This window comes from Podarcis tiliguerta (genome assembly GCF_965153285.1).
Source record: "Podarcis tiliguerta genome assembly, chromosome: 12".
NCBI classification, from domain to species: domain Eukaryota; kingdom Metazoa; phylum Chordata; class Lepidosauria; order Squamata; family Lacertidae; genus Podarcis; species Podarcis tiliguerta.
Window position 1 is genome coordinate 728,453 of NC_139545.1, and position 20,568 is coordinate 749,020.

The 20,568-nt window shown below is 42.4% G+C and overlaps 1 protein-coding gene across 1 annotated transcript in view; it reads left to right on the top strand.

Annotated features, from left to right (window-relative positions):
- The window catches only part of LOC310660724 (uncharacterized protein), a gene marked incomplete at its 3' end in the record, with an annotated part of 176,638 nt that overhangs the window by 46,294 nt on the left and 109,776 nt on the right, over nucleotides 1-20,568 (top strand). The window contains exon 2 of the mRNA XM_083405681.1: nucleotides 19,261-19,702. The remainder of the gene's footprint in view (nucleotides 1-19,260; nucleotides 19,703-20,568) is intronic.

The window sequence follows — 20,568 nt, forward strand, 5'->3', positions numbered from 1 at the left end:
TTAATCCCTTAAATCATTCTCCAAACCCTAAGCTTTCATTTTTAAAGACAGCCATTCTACACAGTCAAAATATTCAGTGCTACTATACCAGCTTTCAATCCATTTCTTCTTATAATATCTATTTTATTCAACACTCTTCCTATTAAACTAGACATCTGTCTTTCTGCTACAAAGCCACATTGATTTTTATTGCTCTATTGATCCTGAAGGGCCCTGCCCTGCCTCTCTCCACCTAGCTTGGGGCGGGGCCTGAAAAGCCCTATAAAGGATTGCTGCTGCTGCTACTTGGCAAAGAGGGCTCCTCTTTTTAATTGTTTAAAAATTGTATTTTATCTGTGGAATTTTAAATAGTGGGGTTTATGTGTTGTTGTTTTTCTCTGTTGTGGGGTGGGGTGGGTGTTCGGGTGGGGATTGGTTTAATTTATTATAGTTGTGATTGTTTTTTTTAAGTAGTAGTTTTTGTTCTTGTTTTTTGTATAACTGGTATAGTTTTGTATAGTTTGTATAGTTCTGTTCTTAAGAGGAGAGGGTCAGGGCTGCCTGGGAGTGGGCCCCAGCCAACAGAATGGCTGAGGCAGGTTCCATGGAGGGGAGGGGATGCACATCTGATCTCAGTGATCACAGGCAGGAGGAGGAGTTACGCTAAGACCAGACCAAGGAGGCAGGCTTAGTCGTTGTTTGAAGACTAACCCTGCCTCCAGGTCTGGTCTTGACTGGAAGGATACTGGAATCAACAAGGGAGACCCACATGACCGTAAGGTGCTGCTGTGCAATTCCAGGTCAATGATTCACAAGACGGCTGTCACCCACAACTTGATCATGGATGGAGGACTTGACCTGTTATGTGTAACAGAGACTTGGTTGGTTGAAGTGGATGGGCGTGTTCTTGCTGCTGCTTGTCCACCAGGTTTCTCTTTTGCACAGCACCCCAGGTCATATGGGTGGGGAGGGGAGATTGCAGTGGTTTTTAGGAAGTCATTAGCTTGCACCAGGCATCCTATTGGGATGACCCAGTTTTCTGTGTGCATGTTCTGGAAATTGGGCAATAGGGACAGTATAGGATTCCTTTTGGTTTACTGACCTCCCCACTGCACCAAGGATTCCCTGCCCGAGCTGCTTCTGGTCATGGTGGATGTGCCCCCTGGAGAAACCTAGTTTGGTTGTCCTAGGGGATTTTAACATCCATGCCAATAGGACTTTACAAGGGGCCACTTGGGACTTCATGGAAAGCATGGCCTCCATAGGGCTGTCCTTGAATAAGTTTGGCCCAACTCATAGTCACCAACATGTCTTAGACCTGGTGTTCATCTCTATGGATATGAGTGATCTGACACTAAGTAAAAGTGAAACAAAAGAAGTGCCATGGTCAAATCACTTCCTGGTGCAACTGGACTTCTCTGGACTTCTCTCTGGAAAAGGGGGGAAACCACCAAAGAGGAATTCAAACAAATAGCCAGCACGTGTAGACACAAAGTCAGAAAAGCTAAAGCACAGAATGAACTCAGGCTTGCTAGAGAGGTTAAAAGCAACAAAAAAGGCTTTTATGGGTATGTTCGTAGCAAAAGGAAGAACAAAGAAACAGTGGGGTCACTCAGAGGAGAAGATGGTGAAATGCAAACAGGGGACACAGAAAGGGCTGAACTCCTCAATGCCTTCTTTGCCTCAGTCTTCTCCGATAAAGTAAACAATGCCCGACCTGAAGAATTTGGAGCAAATGATTCAGCAGAGGAAACACAGCCCAGAATAACTAAGGAGATAGTACAAGAATACTTGGCTAGTTTAGATGTATTCAAGTCTCCAGGGCCAGATGAACTGTATCCAAGAGTATTAAAAGAACTGGCAGATGTGATCTCAGAACCACTGGCAGTCATCTTTGAGAATTCCTGGAGAACAGGCGAAGTCCCGGCAGGCTGGAGGAGGGCAAATGTTGTCCCTATTTTCAAAAAGGGGAAAAGAGAGGACCCAAATAATTACCGCCCAGTCAGTCTAACATCAATACCAGGGAAGATTCTGGAGCAGATCATTAAGCAAACAATCTGTGAGCACCTAGAAAGGAATGCTGTGATCACCAATAGTCAGCATGGATTTCTGAAAAATAAGTCATGTCAGCCTAACCTGATCTCGTTTTTTGACAGAATTACAAGCCTGGTAGATGAAGAGAACGCAGTGGATGTAGTCTACCTTGATTTCAGCAAGGCATTTGACAAGGTGCCCCATGATATTCTTGTAAAGAAGCTGGTAAAATGCGGTCTTGACTATGCTACCACTCAGTGGATTTGTAACTGGCTGACTGACTGGACCCAAAGGGTGCTCATCAGTGGTTCCTCTTCATCCTGGAGAAGAGTGACTAGTGGGGTGCCACAGGGTTCTGTCTTGGGCCCGGTCTTATTCAACATCTTTATCAACGACTTGGATGATGGACTCAAGGGCATCCTGATCAAATTTGCAGATGACACCAAGCTGGGAGGGGTGGCTAACACCCCAGAGGACAGGATCACACTTCAAAACGACCTTGACAGATTAGAGAACTGGGCCAAAACAAACAAGATGAATTTTAACAGGGAGAAATGTAAAGTATTGCACTTGGGCAAAAAAAATGAGAGGCACAAATACAAGATGGGTGACACCTGGCTTGAGAGCAGTACATGTGAAAAGGATCTAGGAGTCTTGGTTGACCACAAACTTGACATGAGCCAACAGTGTGACGCGGCAGCTAAAAAAGCCAATGCAATTCTGGGCTGCATCAATAGGAGTATAGCATCTAGATCAAGGGAAGTAATAGTGCCACTGTATTCTGCTCTGGTCAGACCTCACCTGGAGTACTGTGTGCAGTTCTGGGCACCACAGTTCAAGAAGGACACTGACAAACTGGAACGTGTCCAGAGGAGGGCAACCAAAATGGTCAAAGGCCTGGAAACAATGCCTTATGAGGAACAGCTAAGGGAGCTGGGCATGTTTAGCCTGGAGAAGAGGAGGTTAAGGGGTGATATGATAGCCATGTTCAAATATATAAAAGGATGTCACATAGAGGAGGGAGAAAGGTTGTTTTCTGCTGCTCCAGAGAAGCGGACACGGAGCAATGGATCCAAACTACAAGAAAGAAGATTCCACCTAAACATTAGGAAGAACTTCCTGACAGTAAGAGCTGTTCGACAGTGGAATTTGCTGCCAAGGAGTGTGGTGGAGTCTCCTTCTTTGGAAGTCTTTAAGCAGAGGCTTGACAACCATATGTCAGGAGTGGTCTGATGGTGTTTCCTGCTTGGCAGGGGGTTGGACTCGATGACCCTTGTGGTCTCTTCCAACTCTATGATTCTATGATTCCCTTTGCAGGGAGGTGGGACCGATTCGGATGGTCCGCCCCACCACTTAATAGATCCAAATGGTTACCAGAGAGTAGTACGGGATGTTTTATCCCATGTTGATGGACTTTCAGCTGATTCCTTGGTGGCCTGCTGGAATGTGGCCTGGCTCCGAAACGCCCTCTCCGATTGCATGGAGCCCGGACAGCCCCATGGCTTTCCCCAGAGCTGAGGGCGATGAAACAATTGCTGAGATGGCTAGAGCACCGGTGGCAGAAAGCTCACTCTGAATCTGACTAGACATGGGTTAGAGGTCAACGTTGAGCCTACCAAGTGGTGACAGAAACAGCGAAGAGGACCTTCTTCACCACCTCTATTGCATCTGCAGAAAACAGCAGCAGGATACTCTTTCAGGTGGTTCGCAATCTAATGGAACCACCTTTGCCATCAGGGCCTAGTAAGGACCCCAAGATCTCCTGCAAAGTTTTTTTGCAGATAAAGTCACACAGATTTGGCAAGAGGTAGACTCCACCATGGGAGGGGAGCAGGGCTGGGGCGGGAGAGTGCTAGAGTCCTGTCTAGTCAAGTTGCATGGGATCAATTCCAATCTGTTACCTCCAAGGATGTAGAAAGGCTGCTTGGACGAGTGAAACTGACCACCTGTCTCCTTGATCCTTGCCCATCCAGCTTCATAAAAGCAAGCTGGGAAGGGCTGGGTGATGGGCTCTGCAGGGTGGTGAATGTTTCCCTCTGTCCTTCAAATCTTTTCCTGGTTTTGGAATTGAGATAATTATTTATTGTTCCCATGACAGAGGGATCCTCTCACCCTCTAATTCTGAATTATATAATCCTGTGTGTGTGTGTGTGTGTGTGTGTGTGTAAATAATTTTTCTAAAATTTTCACAGATAGTAAACAATAAAATAAGGATACAAAAATCAAACCACAATCTAACATTTGAACTTCTAATAAGGAATCCTACTATTTTAGAAGCCTTCTTTTGAGATTCTTTAAACCTCAATACTTCCTTCCACCCTCTTCTATTAGTTCTTTACATCTTACATCATTCTCAGCAATTTGTTATCATTTTTATCGAATTGTTACTCCTTAAAATTTTCTGGTTCCTTACTGCTTACAAGTGCTTAATCCAAACCTGCCAAAGTACCAACTTGTTTACAATATTTCTGCACATAAACAGTTATTTGTTTCCATTCTTTTTTAAACTTCTTATTGTCAGAGTCTCTGAGTTTAGCCATCAGTTTTGCCATTTCTGCATATTCCATAAGTTTTATTTGCCATTCTTCTATTGTTGGCAACTGTTCTTCTTTCCATCTATGGGCTAACATACGGACTGCTGTTGTGGCATACATAAATAATTCCTTCTGTTCTTTGGGAATTTCTGTTCCTGTTACACCTAATAAAAAAGCTTCTTTTTTTAAAAAAAAAGTTAGTTTAAACATTATCTTCAATTCATTATATATCATTTCCCAGTAGCTTTTAATAACCTTACATTCCCACCACATATGATAGAATGTACTCTCTTTTTCTCTGCATTTCCAACACTTATTAGAACTTGTTTTATATATTTTAGCAAGCTTTACCAGTGTTATATACCATCGATACACCATTTTCATATAATTCTCTTTTTTTATAAAAAATAATAATAATATTTATTAGAAGTTTAATAGTTACAGAGAGAGAAAAAAGGGGAAAAAACAATAAAAAATTTAACAAACAATACATCGAAAATAAAAAGAAAAACAAAAAATACATCAAAACAACAAGAAAAAGAAAAACATTTAAAAACAAATCCAATATTTCCATATCTTTACCTTTCATTTACTTGTTTCATCGACCTCCTCACACCTCCCTTTTTTTGTATTCTAGTTCAATTAGCTATTTCAGCAAATCCTTTCCATCTTTCTCAATTTTTTGTTCTATAATTTATCTTAACACAATCTAACTTTAAATTTTCCACTTTGGCCCATTAACAATCAATTTTTGCTTAATTCTTTATAACATTTCTGTTAAAACCATATAACTTCATTCCAGCATTCTTCTAACATTCATTAATTTTGCAGTATTTCTGTAAATATAATTTAAATTTTTTCCAATCTTCTTCCACCGACTCTTCTTCCTGGTCTCGGATTCTGTCAGTCATTTCCGCCAATTCCATGTAGTCCATCAGCTTCATCTGCCATTCTTCACGGGTGGGTAGATCATGTGTCTTCCAATACTTTGCGATAAGTATTCTTGCTGCTGTTGTGGCATACATAAAAAAAGTTCTGTCCTTCTTTGGCACCAATTGGCCGACCATGCCCAGGAGAAAGGCCTCTGGTTTCTTCAAGAAGGTATATTTAAATACTTTTTTCATTTTATTATAAATCATCTCCCAGAAGTTCTTAATCCTTGGGCACGTCCACCAAAGGTGAAAGAATGTACCTTCAGTCTCATTACATTTCCAACATTTATTATCGGGCAAATGATAGATTTTTGCAAGCTTGACTGGTGTTATGTACCACCTATAAATCATTTTCATTAAATTCTCTTTTAAGGCATTACATGCCGTAAACTTCATACCTGTGGTCCATAACTGTTCCCAGTCCGCCATCATAATGTTATGTCCAACATCTTGTGCCCATTTAATCATAGCAGATTTCACCGTTTCACTTGTCGGAGGCAGGCATGACCATTTGGATACGTCAATCTAAGACGGATCAGGCTGGCAGGGGGGTCCTAATAAAGCTTACAGCTTCAGCGGAGCCCGGGCCATGCCCGGTCATGGATACCAGACGTTTTCTCTGCCTGCGCCCTCCCGGTCCCGGCCCACTGCTGGTCCATGAGGACGGGTCTCCTCTGTTGAGACACCAGTTCTCAAGGGTACTCCGCAAGACCATTGACGCGTGCGGTTTACCCTCACAGGATTACGCGGCGCATTCATTTAGGATCGGTGCCGCCACAACAGCCGCGTGCTTGGGGCTACCTGCTGATAGGATTAAGGAATTGGGCCGCTGGAAGTCTAACGCTTATAAAACTTACATACGTTAATTCGGGCCTATCTCTTCCTCCCGTTTACCCTTCTTCTCTCTCTCCTTCATTTTTCATAGTGGCCTTCAGGAAGACCGTGTGGATTTGCGGCCACAGTATTGTCCACTGGGCCCACAAGAGGGCCGTCAGCCGGGGCCTCACCGCCAATCTGGGCTTACATCCGGGAGTACGCGTATATTGGTACGCCAGAAGAGGCATGCTCTGGCAGGAGCTTATGCCCTTGCTGAGGGCGAAGGTGGCTGCTTTCGGGCCCCCCGACATTCTGATCATTCAGTTGGGCGAGAATGATCTTGTGAGCAGAAAAAGCGTGGACTTATCTTGGGCCATAAGGACTGATATTGATGAAATTGCGGCCTTGTGCCCCGGAACGACGGTGTTTTGGTCCTCCCTCCTGAAAAGAACTGTTTGGCGCGGTGCGCAGAGCTGTATGGCCATTGAGAGATCCAGGAAAGTCCTGAACCGGGCCGTGTCCCGCTGGGTGCGCTTTTTGTATGGCCAAGTTATCAGTCATGACCGCATCCGGATTGGCGATGGTGCCTTATACCGGGATGATGGGGTTCACCTCACGGATAAGGGGAATGACTTATGGTTGGACAGCGTAATCAGGAGTGTTAGGGATTGGTTGCGGCTCTGAGGGTATTGGCGGCGAGCCTTTTCGGCTCGGGTGGCGGTTAGGCATTGGATTTGGGTGTTATGCTGTGTGGGAAGGCTAGGTGTGGCCATCGCCTACGCCTTCGAGTTGGGTATTCCGTTAAAGGAATCTGGCGGTCGTGTATTCTGTCCGATGCCTGCTTGGCTGGAGGCCATGGCACGACCCCGGTGACATCAGGGGTGAGCCCATAGTTGGATAGGCATCAACTGGCTCCGTCTACCCTACTGATGATTCAACCCCTCTGCTGTGGTCATCCAATGCCTAAGCCAATACCTTTGCATTGCAGTAACCAATAAAGTTGTGGCCTTTTCCTTGCCCATAAACCTTATACCACGCGTCCTTGTGTGTTTATTTCCACCTCACGGGGGTTGGGGGTCCTCGAACCACAACATAATGTTATGTCCAACATCTTGTGCCCATTTAATCATAGCAGATTTCACCGTTTCATCTTGAGTGTTCCATTTCAACAGCAAGTTATACATTCTTGACAAGTTCTTAACTTTGGGGTTCTAACAATTCTGTTTCTAATTTTGATTTTTCCACCTGGAAGCCTAGTTTTTTGTCCAGATTATATGCCTCCATTATTTGATAATAATGGAGCCAATCTCGCACTCTGTTTTTTAATTTTTCAAAGCTCTGCAGTTTTAACCTGTCTCCCTCTTGTTCCAGAATTTCCCAATACTTCTGCCATTTGGCCTCCATATTGAGTTTTTTCAGTGCCTTCGCTTCCATTCGTGACAGCCATCTTGGGGTTTTATATTCTAACAAGTCCTTATATCTTATCCAGACATTAAACAATGCTTTTCTGACAATATGGTTTTTAAGCGCTCTGTGTACTTTAACCTTATCATACCACAGATATGCATGCCAGCATATACATCGTTAAAACCTTCCAAATCCAACACATCAGTGTTTTCAAGAAGCATCCATTCTCTCAGCCAACAAAATGCGGCTGATTCATAATAAAGTTTAAGGTCTGGCAGGGCAAATCCACCTCTTTCTTTAGCATCTGTTAATATCTTAAATTTTATTCAAGGCTTCTTGCCCTGCCAGACAAATCTGGAGATGTCTCTCTGCCACTTCTTGAAACAGTCCATTTTGTCCACAATTTGCAATGTTTGAAACAGAAACAGCAACCTTGCCAATACATTCATTTTTATCGCAGCAATTCGGCCTAACAGTGATAATTTCAAGTTTGACCATATTCCTAAATCCTTTTTCACTTCAGTCCAACATTTTTCATAGTTATCCTTAAATAAGTTCACGTTTTTAGCAGTCATGTTAACCCCAAATATTTCACTTTCTTAACCAGTATTAATCCTGTCTCCTTCTGAAACTTATCTCTCTTCATCACAGTTAGATTCTTCTCTAAGACCTTAGTTTTCATCTTGTTCAACTTAAAACCTGCTACCTGACCAAAATCTTGAATCAATTCCAATACTCTTTTAGTACTAGATTCTGGCTCCTGTAGAGTCAATACCAAACCATCAGCAAATGCTTTCAATTTGTACTGTTTAGCTCCCACTTGTATACCTTTAACCAATAGGTCCCTTCTAATCATATTTAGCAAAACCTCCAGGACCGATATAAAAAGCAATGGAGAGATTGGGCAACCTTGTCGTGTTCCTTTCTCAATCTTAAATTCTTCCATCACTACATTATTCACAATTAATTTAGCCTTCTGTTCTGAATAAATTGCACCTATACCATTTCCAAAACTTTAACCGACCCCCATCCCCTGTAAATTCTTCTTCATAAACCTCCAAGAAATATTGTCAAAGGCTTTCTCCACATCCACAAATATCAAAACTGCTTTAGTATTAATCTTCACTTGTAATTTTTCTAAAATATTAATTATGTTCCTCGTATTGTCAGACAAGTGTCTGCCCGGGAGAAAGCCCGCTTGATCTTTATGGATTTCTTCTGCTAACACCTTTTTTAATCTTTTAGCCAATATATCTGCAAAAATTTTGTAATCCACATTAAGCAGTGATATGAGGCGGTAATTCTTAAGCTGTGTCTTTTCAGTCTCTGTTTTCGGTATAAGTGTGATATAAGCTTCCTTCCATGACTCTGGTGCCCTTTTCCCTTCCAGTATTTCATTACAGACTTCCTTTAAAGGTTGTATTAACCATTCTTTCAGAGATCTGTAGTATCTTGAAGTCAATCCATCCGGTCCTGGAGATTTACCCAGTTGTATGTTCTGAATGGCCCCTTCTACTTCCTGCACCGTAATTTTGTGATTCAGCATTAACTTATTTTTTATTTTCCTGAGAGATTTTTTGTAGTCCATTAATTTTCAAAAATCTATCAATGTCCAATTCTTTCTGCTTCTCCTGTGTATATAGTTGTTTAAAATACCTCTGGAAGCACTTTCTAATTTCCACTGGATTCTGTATATTCTTTCCTTCCACTTCCAAATTCGTAGCGGGTGTTGAGTTTTTGTCTTTTTTTCATTTGCCAGGCCAACAGTTTCCCGCACTTATTTGCCGATTCAAATGTCTTTTGTCTCATCTGTTTAACCTTCCATTCTATTTCCTGATTCGTCATTTTCATATATTGTACTTGGTATAACTTTATCTCCTTCAGAATCTCCTGCGACTTTGGTTTCACCCTCAATTTCTTCTCTCCTTCCTTTATTTTTTCCAGGATTTTGTCTTTTTTCTCATTTTGAATTCTCTTCTTGATTGCATTCTGTTGTCTCATAAATCCTCTCATGACCGCTTTACTTGCATCCCAAATTACTCTTTTTTCCACAGTAGTGTTCATATTTATCTCAAAATAGTCTCTCAAAGTTTTTTGGGCCTTCTTAGTTACTTCTTCATTCCTAAACAAAGTATCATTCATCCTCCATCTAAAGGAACCAATTGGCATCAGTTTCATTTCCATCTTCATAGCATTATGGTCGGAGCAAGTTTTAGGGCAGATTTCCACTTTACTAGTCTTCGGAGCCAGTCCTCTAGTTACCCAAATTTGGTCAATTCTTGTCCATGTCATTTTAGCCTCAGAGAAGAAAGTTCCCTCTCTTCCCAGGGGGTTCTTCATTCTCCAGATGTCAACTAAGTCCATATTTTCAGTCATATCAAAAAAGGTTTTTGGTAGTCTACCATCCTTGGTGACTATCTGTCTCTGTGCCTTGTCCATATTTGTAGACACCACTCCTTTCATATCTCCCATCAGAATTATATTATAATCCATATAGTCCATCAGGATCTCATGTAACTTCTTGAAAAATTCTGATTTTCCTTCATTTGGTGCATAAATACCTACTATCAAAAAATTCTCTCCTTGTGATTGAATTTCAATTGCAATAAATCTTCCTTGGTCATCTTTAAATATAAATTTCGGTGATAGGCTCTTTTGCATAAAGGACTACTCTTTTTTTTACTTTGTCTGATGAAATAAATTCTTGGCCCAATCTTTTATTAATCAATATCTTCCTGTGAAGCCTTATCACATGTGTTTCTTGCAGACAAATCAAGTCCAATTGTTCTTTTTTAAGTAAATGAAAGACTCTCCTCCTTTTTTCAGGGGAGTTCAAACCATTAATGTTCCAGCTTAATACTTGCAGTGCCATGATGTAATTACTCTGATTTTCCTTCAACTGCACCCAATGCCTGCTCTTCTTCCGTCGGTGGTGTCGGTGTCTCATTCACTAGGCGGTCCAGTCCAAAAAGTAATGTTGCTATATCCACAATTCCTCTTTTTGGTGATCTTCTGTCCAATGCTCTTTGCTCTAATCCTTGTGTCCTTCTAAATCTAAAAGATACATGTTTTCTAATTTAATCCAGTCCCAAATCTAACAGATACAGGATGCTTCATAATATATCTTTAGATTTGGTAGGAAGAAACCTCCTCTAACTTTAAGATCTGTAAGAAGTTTATATTTTATTCTCTGTCTTTTCCCTTTCCAGATAAATCTCATAATATCTTTCTGGCATTCTTTGAAGCACCTCATGTTGCTTATCACCAGGACCGACTGAAACAGAAATAACATTTTTGGCAATACGTTCATTTTAATCACCGATATTCTTTCCAAAAGTGACAAATTCACCTGTCCCCAAATCTCTAAATTCTTTTTTATTTCTTTCCATACCTTTTCATAGTTATCTTTAAATACATTAAGATTGTGTAATACTTTTAATTTAGGAACCAATATATTTTAAAATAATTTATAATATTCTGTTCCCAATCCATCTACTCCAGGGGCTTTCCCCCCTTTTAACTTCCTCTATTTCTTTTTCTGAAATTGGTTGTTCCATAACCTCTCTATCTCTACTTTCTAGGTTTATCATCCAGTGTGTCTCAAAATATTCTTTCATTTTCCCAATAGAATTGCCACCTGCAATTCTTAAAACTTAACCCACCAATGGTTAACCCATCAAACAGGCAGGAGGGTTGAGGTGAAGGGAGGAGGTTGCCAAAGTGACAGCGGTGCAATGTCACACAGAATAAATATTTTCTTTTGAAATGTAGAAGCTGAGGGAGAAGGAGGACTCCATGAGCTGCTTTGAAGGCCAGAACCATCTTTGCAGGCTGGCTGCAGAAGAGATGTCTGGGAATCCCATGCTGGGCTGTTGTGAAGGATGGGCTCCTCCTGAGATGTGAATGTTGTGAACTCTCTCCAAAGTAGCCCCAGGTATAAATACCGTATGTGTTCAATAGACCATGATTCATAAAGACACTGGTCTCCATTGTGCTTTGATTTCTCAAAGAAAACACAGCGTAAGGGCCTGAAACCCCTGGATTCTTGCTACCCCTTGGTAGAGATTGGGGGTGGCACACACCCATTATAACAATATGCAGATGGACCAACACAGGAAGATCATGGGTTGTCTGCCTGTGGTTTACATGTAAGCTTTACTCATTCAACTACATTTGGCTCAAAACCTAGCTCAAAAACAAGATTTGCTGTCTGCTGGGTTTTTCTTCTTAACCTGAATAGAACCTGTGCTATCCAAAGGCAGCATTCCTGCCAAATAGAAGAACTTGAGAACATAAGAAGAGTCCTGCTGGATCAGGCCAATCGCCCATCTGGTCTTAGCATCCTGTTTTCATAGTGGCCGCCCAGATGCCTGAAAGGCAGACCCTCAAACAGAGCAGGAGCCCCAGAGCAGCAGGGTTTCCAGCAACTGGCATTCAGAAGCACTGCTGCCTCCAGCTGGAGGGAGACCACAGCCATTCTGGCCAGCCACCACGTTGAAATTTCAGCTGATGTTTCTTTGATCCCTCCCTATATTGCAGGGGTGAAGAGCCTTTATGGTCCAGAACTTTGGATAATAACCTACTCAGAGTAGTCCCACTAAAATTAATAGGCATGGCTAACTTAAGTTCATTCATTTCAGTGGGTCTCTGAGGAGAACTTAGTTGGCCACAGGCCAACTATGAGAGTCATCGGATATCATAATGACATTGGGCAATTTCTATCTGCCAGAGCCCTGGGCAAAGTTCTTGGCAAGCTGTGGGCAAGCCCTGTTTCCAGGCACAGGACTTCTGAAGCAACTGGCAATGTTGACCAATTGCAGTGCCTGCAAAGCCCCTTTTAGCCAAGGTGGGTATGACTTGGCCAAAATAGCCTTGTGGGACAAATGGGGAGGCCCACTGGTTGGAGGTTCTCCAGACCCCATACATTATCCTTTTGTACCTTCATCGTATGTATAATATACCAAATTTATGTTTCCTTTTAAATACAATCCTCTTAAAATTTCAATCAAAATTAATGGTTAGAAATGTTATATATTTGTATATTCAGAGCATTATTTTCACATTTAAGTACTTTGTACATAATTGTGTTAAACACTGTGTTAAAGGAGAGGGGAATTTGTGGAAACGGTCTGAGATCATGCAGATGAAATGGTGTGTTGCGTTTTTTTTAAACACACACAACACACACAAACACCCAAGATTGGATAAGCCACCTTGTTCTGAGGTTTGAATGGTTGTTTAATATGCTGTTTGTCTCATTTAGAAAACTAAGTAAACTGCTATAGTATCAAATGTGTCTTTTTCCGGGAGAGAAGGGCTGAGTCACCTCTGCTGGGATTAGGATGTGTGGTTCCAGGGAGTCTACTTATTCATAACTCGGGGGCTTAAACGATTTAGATAAAAAGAGACCACCAAGGAGAAGGGTGGAAGGACGTGTTTAAACTCATTACATATTTTCCACAATATTTAAATTGCTACAAATATGCATGCTTTGTTAATGAAAATACAGCTATCATTCAGAGTTATATTTAGAACCATACATTTTGTGGATGGAAAAGAGCAGTCTATAAACAGACCAATATTGTGGTTAATAAAAAAAAGGAGAGCCTACAGCACTACATACACAAGACACAATGTATCATAGAATTTAGCTGAATTTTCTATAGGCTTTTACTTTCAAACGTTATGAGGGAAAAGAAACTAGTGTGTTTTTTTAATGGAAGGGACATTTTGCTGAGGAACTAAAGGGGCTGGAAAGGAGGGAAGCAGTGAAAATGTTACATTTTGCATAAATCTCTATTACATCAATGTCTAGGTTTACATACATTTCTATTTGGTTGTTCTGTTGCATGCACATTAGAGAATGCTGTGTTTGTTTATTTTTTAAATCCTAAGAAATGTACAAGTTGTTCTACAAGCAGCATTGCTGCAAGAACCCGGCTGTGCGCCTTAGTCGACCCCAGTGCAGAGTGAGCATTCAGACTGTGCGCATGCATCTTGTTGACTGAAGCTGCGTTCAGACAGTCACATAGACTGGAGAGACAGTCAAGAGCACAGGCCTGATTGCATGGCATACAAGGCCTGTTGCCCCTCATGCTTCACAAACTTGCAGAACTGCAGAGTTGGAAGGGACCCCCGAGGGTCATCTAGTCCAACCCCCTGCAATGCAGCAATCTCAACTAAAGCATCCAGGACAAATGGCCCCCAATCTCTGCTTAAAAACCTCCAGGGAAACAAAGTCCACCCCCTTCTCAAGGAGGCTGTTCCACTGTCAAATAGCTCTTGCTATCAGATAGGTTTAGTCAGAATCTGCTTTCATATTTGAATCCATTGGCTTGGGTTGTATTCTCTAGAGCAGCAGGAAACAAACTTGCTCCATCTTCCAAGTTCAACGCTTCAGATATTTGAAAGTGACTATCATATCACCCCTCCATTTCCTCTTCTCCAGGCTGAACACACACAACTCTTTCAACTGTTCCTCAGTTCAGGAGCATCTCATACACCCAAGGTCTGTGTCATCTGTGGTCTCCATATTGCAGGTTGGTCACTGCTCACCAGTCACAAGGTTCTCAAAATGTATGGTGAGCAGGAGAATTGGCACATTGGGTATGAGCTTTAAGAGAATACCCTGAAAACCATTTTAGTAAGCAATGTCTGGAAGAAGCCACCAAGATGGTTCCCTACGGGTCACTGTCTGGGGTAGCTAAACAGGTCCTATTAGCAAACTAAAGGGTTGCAGCTGGCATGACGTATTGCGAAGGAAGACATGCTCTACTGTACACATCAAGAAGGCCAAAATGTGCTCTTTCTCCCACCCCCACACCAATGCAGCAGTGCGCATGCGCGCACGCACACGGACACACACACACACACATATATGAATGAGATAATGACGTCTATATTTGAGCAGAATAGTCTTTTGTATTGTGAATTCTGTTAAATTGCTTGTAGGGCTTTATTTTCTGTGAAATGTTTTTTTCATTATAAAACCACAATCAAATGCCTGAGGTAAAACTGAGTTGTCTGCTGCCTATAGAAAAAAGAAGACATTGCAGCATATAAAGGCAACAGACACTTCCTCTTAATATTTAAGCATTTAGTGTGTAATCAAAGCTCACATTAACCAGAATATTCCTGCAGAGACTATGTAAGACTACATGTAAGGGGGAAATGTGTTTAAGGCATGCCTCTCTCAAAAACAAGCAACCCCCCTTGAACCCTGTTTCTCCTTAACCCTTGAAGCTCCCCTTGAAGCCTGTTGAGGGAGCAGGACCCAGTGGCTTCAGGGGGAGGTCCACCTTTGTGGGAGGGAGGGATCCCAGTTATCCTGAGAGAGGCAGTGACCGGAGCACTCCTTAAAAAGCCCACTCTGGACCCACTGGTTTGTTACAACTGTGGAGAAAGAATTCCCTGCCCTTACAATGTCTTGTATGATCAACAATCATGTTATCTTCTTCTTTTTCTTCTTTGGCGATCACTTGTACCCAAATAAGAAATATTAATGGCCCAAATGCAGACAATTCCAACAAGAAATAAAAGTGGGAGGAATCTAAAGAAACCAGTTTGGCTGCATAAGGAGCTTACAGATGAGTTGAGATTTAAGAAGTACATGTATAAGAAATGGGAAAAAGAGGAAATCACTAAAGAGGTGTATCCACAAGTAGCCAACAATTGCAGGGTGAAGGTCAGGCAGGCTAAAGACTGCTCACTCATGGCTTCTCATGTGGGGTGCTGCAGAGTTCTGACACCAAACTGGGAGGGGGAGCTAATACCTCAGAATCAGACTAAAGATGACCTTAACAGGTTGGAGAATGGGGCCAAAACTTACAAAATGAATTTCAGTAGGAACATATGTAAGATTCTACACTTAGGCAAGAATAACCTGATGCACAGATATAAGATGGGAGACACCTGGTTTGTCTGTAGTACACACTTCAATGCTTTTGAAGAAATGGTTGTTGTTTAGTCGTGTCCGACTCTTTGGGACCCCCTGGACCAGAGCACGCCAGGCACTCCTGTCTTCTCCTGCCTCCCACAGTTCGGTCAAACTCATGCTGGTAGCTTCGAGAACACTGTCCCACCATCTCGTCCTCTGTCGTCCCCTTCTCCTTGTACCCTCCATCTTTCCCAACATCAGGGTCTTTTCCAGGGAGTCTTCTCTTCACATGAGGTGGCCAAAGTATTGGAGCCTCAGCTTCAGGATTTGTCCTTCCAGTGAGCACTCAGGGCTGATTTCCTTCAGAATGGATAGGTTTGATCTTCTTGCAGTCCATGGGACTCTCAAGAGTCTCCTCCAGCACCATAATTCAAAAGCATCAATTCTTCGGCGATCAGCCTTCTTGATGGTCCAGCTCTCACTTCCATACATCACTACTGGGAAAACCATAACTTTTACTATACAGACCTTTGTCAGTAAGGTGATGTCTCTGCTTTTAAAGATGCTGTCTAGGCTTGTCATAGCTTTTCTCAAGAAGCAGGCGTCTTTTAATTTCGTGACTGCTGTCACCATCTGCAGGGATCATGGAGCCCAAGCCCAAGAAAGTAAAATTTCTCACTGCCTCCATTTCTTCTCCTTCTATTTGCCAGGAGGTGAAGGGACCAATGGCCATGATCTTAGGTTTTTTTATATATATATATTCTGCTTCAGACCATATTTTGCGCTCTCCTCTTTCACCCTCATTAAAAGGTTCTTTAATTCCTCCTCACTTTCTGCCATCAAAGTTGTGTCATCTGCATATCTGAGGTTGTTGATATTTCTTCCGGCAATCTTAATTCCGACTTGGGATTCATCCAGCCCAGCCTTTCGCATGATGAATTCTGCATATAAGTTAAATAAGCAGGGAGACAATATACAGCCTTGCCGTACTCCTTTCCCAATTTTGAACCAATCAGTTGTTCCATATTCAGTTCTAACTGTAGCTTCTTGTCCCACATAAAGCTTTCTCAGGAGACAGATGAAGTGATCAGGCACTCCCATTTCTTTAAGAACTTGCTATAGTTTGCTGTGGTCGACACAGTCAAAGGCTTTTGCGCAGTCAATGAAACAGAAGTAGATGTTTTTCTGAAGAAATTAGATAAATCATTTGTATGCCTGCTTTTTCAATGATGTTGCTGAGAAAGTCCTGAGCCAACAACATGAGAAAATAATTATCTCCAAGCATATATTGTTTAAGCTGGTTGACTGACCAAACCCAAAGAGTACTCATTAATGGTTCCTCGCCATCCTGGGAAAAAGTGACAAGTGGGGTGCCGCAGGGTTCTGTCCTGGGCCTGTTGTTCAACGTCTTCATAAATGATACAGATGAAAGAATTGAGGGGGTGCTCATCAAATTTGCATTGACACCAAACTGGAAGGGGTAGCTAATGCTACAGAAGAGAGAATCAGAATTCAAAATGACCTTAACAGATTGGAAAATTGGGCCAAAGCTAACAAAATGAACTTCAATAGGGTAAAATGTAAGGTTCTGCAGTTAGGCAGGAACAACCTACTACACCAATATAAGACCTGGCTTACTAGTAGTACATATGAAAAGGATCTTGGGGTCTTAGTGAACTACAAGCTTAATGTGAGTCAACAGGGTGATGCAGCAGCAAAGAAAAAAAAACTAATACTATTCTAGGCTACATCAACAGAAACATAGTGTCCAGATCAAGGGAAGTCATGGTACTGCTGTGTTCTGCCTATTCTGCCACACCTGGAATACTGTGTCAAGTTCTGGGTGCCACAATTTAAGAAGGATGTTGATAAGCTAGAATGTTTGCAGAGGGGGACAATCAAAATGATCAAGGGTCTGAAATTCAAGCTTTATGAGCAACAGTTGAAGGATCTGGGTATATTTAGCCAGAGGGTGGGTGAGAGGAGAGATGACATCCATCTTCAAATATCTGAAGGACTGTCACATGGAAGGGGGAACAAGCTTGTTTTCTCCTGCTCTGGAGGATAGGACTCAAACCAATGACTTCACATTACAAGGCAGTAGGTTACAACTAGACCAGGAAGAACTTTCTGACAGTAAGAGCTGTTCAATAGTGAAACAGACTCCTTCAGAAGGTGGGTTCTCCTTCCCTGGAGGTTTTTAAGCAGAGGTTGGATGGCCATATGTCTTGGATGCTTTAGTTGAGATTCCTGCATTGCAGGGAGTTGGACTAGATGACTCTCAGGGTCCCTTCCAACTCTAATATTCCATGATTATGATTATGTGAAAAGAGCAAAATCTTATTGTAAGTGGAGACCGAGGTTCAAATTTGCTGTAGTTGGTCACAATCTTGGGCCAGTCACTATCTCCCATCTTCCCTCATATAGGATAAAAGGGTTTACTCCCCTGAGTTTGTCGGAGATAAGGGGAGATACAAATGCAGTCAGTAAATTAAGAAGCTAACATAATGTGTGAAGAGGCCTAAAAGCTGCTAGTGAAAGGTTTCAGAAACATTATATGCATAGACTCCCCATTCTTCCAGAGTTTCTCATGAAATAGAGGAGCCCTCCGGTTTATAATAATTCCTTGCATATCCACATTCTGTTCTGTAACAATGCAGAGGAAACAGTTCCCATTATGTAACTACAACCTTTAGCTGCTTCATCTTGACCTAAATCAAAGGAACTATTTACTTGACAGAATTCTGGCAGATGAAGAAAGATTAGGAAAATAAGATAATGGAATAATCATCCTTAATTAAAAGTAGCACTGTAGGAGTTGCGGAAACTTCCTTCTAAAACAAACAGCATATTTGTGAGCTTTGACAATGCTTTTATTAAAGCTGTTGTTTGTTTGGTTTTTTAAAAAAAGTCTAGCGATGTTCTGTCTTCTCTTATTTGTCCTATCATATTTTCATGGCTAATTAGCTGCTCTCCCTGTACAAAGGTCAGAGGGGGCAGGGTTTCTGTTGAGGCAGGTGATTAGCTGTGGGAGGAGCTTATCAGTCCTTGCAGGCCAGCGGCTGAAGAAGGAGCCAAAAGGGTTTTCTTGTGTGTGTGATTCTTTGTGGCTAATTAGCTGCTCTCCCTGTACAAAGGTCAGGGGGGCAGGGTTTCTGTTGAGGCAGGTGATTAGCTGTGGGAGGAGCTTATCAGACCTTGCAGGTCAGCGGCGCGCGCAGTTTGATCCATCTTTTAGATTTACGGGAGCTAGTCTCAAACGTTTGTTGGGGGAGACCTAGGTTTTTTGGGGGGGGGGAGTTATTAGTCCTGTCTTCACACTTTTTATGATGCAGGACCGCTGTAGCCACCCCCAACGACACATTCTCAAGATGGAGGGGGAGGGAACAGCTGCAGTCGCCTGCAGTTCCTGCGCAATGCTTGCCATCTTGCCAAAGGTTGCAGGCAGCTTTACATGCAGCAATTGCATGTTGATTGCCCTCCTAAAAGACAAAGTCCAGCAACTGGAGGAACGTGTAGCTACACTCCAAAGAATTAGAGAGCTGGAGCTCTTCTTGGAAGCAGCAGAGCACACCGTCTCCACCAAGGAGGAGACAGGAGACTCCCCTGGGAAGGAGGCTAGTTCACGAACACAGGAGCCTGATATGTGGAGAAACGTGACTCAAAGAAGTAGGAGACCCAGGGTTCGCTCTGATTGTTTAGAAATACACAATCGCTTTCAGGTCCTCTCCCCTAGCATGGAAGACGAAGAGCAGACTCCATTTGAGGATCTCTCCCTCATTACAGTCGATCAGGTATATGAAGATGAGCAGCAAAGTCAGTCCTCAGGGAATGTGCAGGCGACCTTGGAACAGACCGCTCACGGAAGAACCCCGACCAAACCTAAGAGGAGGCGTGTAGTGGTGATAGGGGATTCCCTACTGAGGGGAACAGAAGCAGTGATATGTGGGCCTGACAAGAGGTCTCGGGAAGTGTGCTGTCTCCCCGGGGCTAAGATCCAAGATGTAACTGAACGACTGCCAGGAATCATAAAACCCACTGACAAATACCCCTTCCTCTTGGTTCATGTGGGAACCAATGACACTGCAAGCAATAGCCTCCAGAAGATCAAAAGAGACTACGAGGCTCTGGGCAGGAAATTGAAGCAATTAAATGCACAAATCGTCATCTCATCTGTCCTCCCAGTTGAACGACGTGGCCCAGGGAGAGAGGGGAAAATAGTGGAAGTAAACAGCTGGCTTCGCAAATGGTGTAAACAGGAACGGTTTGGATTCTTAGATCACGGACTACAGTTTCTTGAAGATGGACTTCTGGCAAGCGATGGGCTGCACCTCACAACGCTTGGGAGGAATGTTTTTGCCAAAAAACTCAGAAACCTCATCAGGAGGGCTTTAAACTGACTAATGTGGGGGAGGGAGACAGTGCTCCTGAAGGTAGGAGTCTATCAATTGATGAAGATGATCATCCAAATGTCATAGACCAAATGGAGCAAACAGCAAGCAGACCTAGTAGTGGGAGGAAAAAATCCTTAAATAAGAGACACGGGGGAATGACTAATGGACTTCAATGTCTGTACACTAATGCACAAAGCATGGGAAATAAACAAGATGAGCTTGAGCTCTTGGTACAGCAAACTAAATATGACATAATAGGCATCACTGAAACCTGGTGGGATAAGTCCCACGATTGGAATGTAAAAATGGAGGGATACAATCTATTTCAGAGAAACAGACCAGACAAGAAAGGAGGAGGAGTGGCGTTATATGTCAGGGATCTGTATACCTGTGAAGAGATCCAAGATTTAGAACCTCAAAGCCAAAGTGGGAGCATTTGGGTCAAAATTAAGGGAGAGAAGAATAACAGTGACCTCATTGTGGGAGTTTACTATAGATCCCCAAGCCAAACAGAGGACATAGATGATGCCTTCCTGGAACAGATGGCCAAGCATGCAAAAGGAAGGGAGATAGTGGTAATGGGGGACTTCAATTAC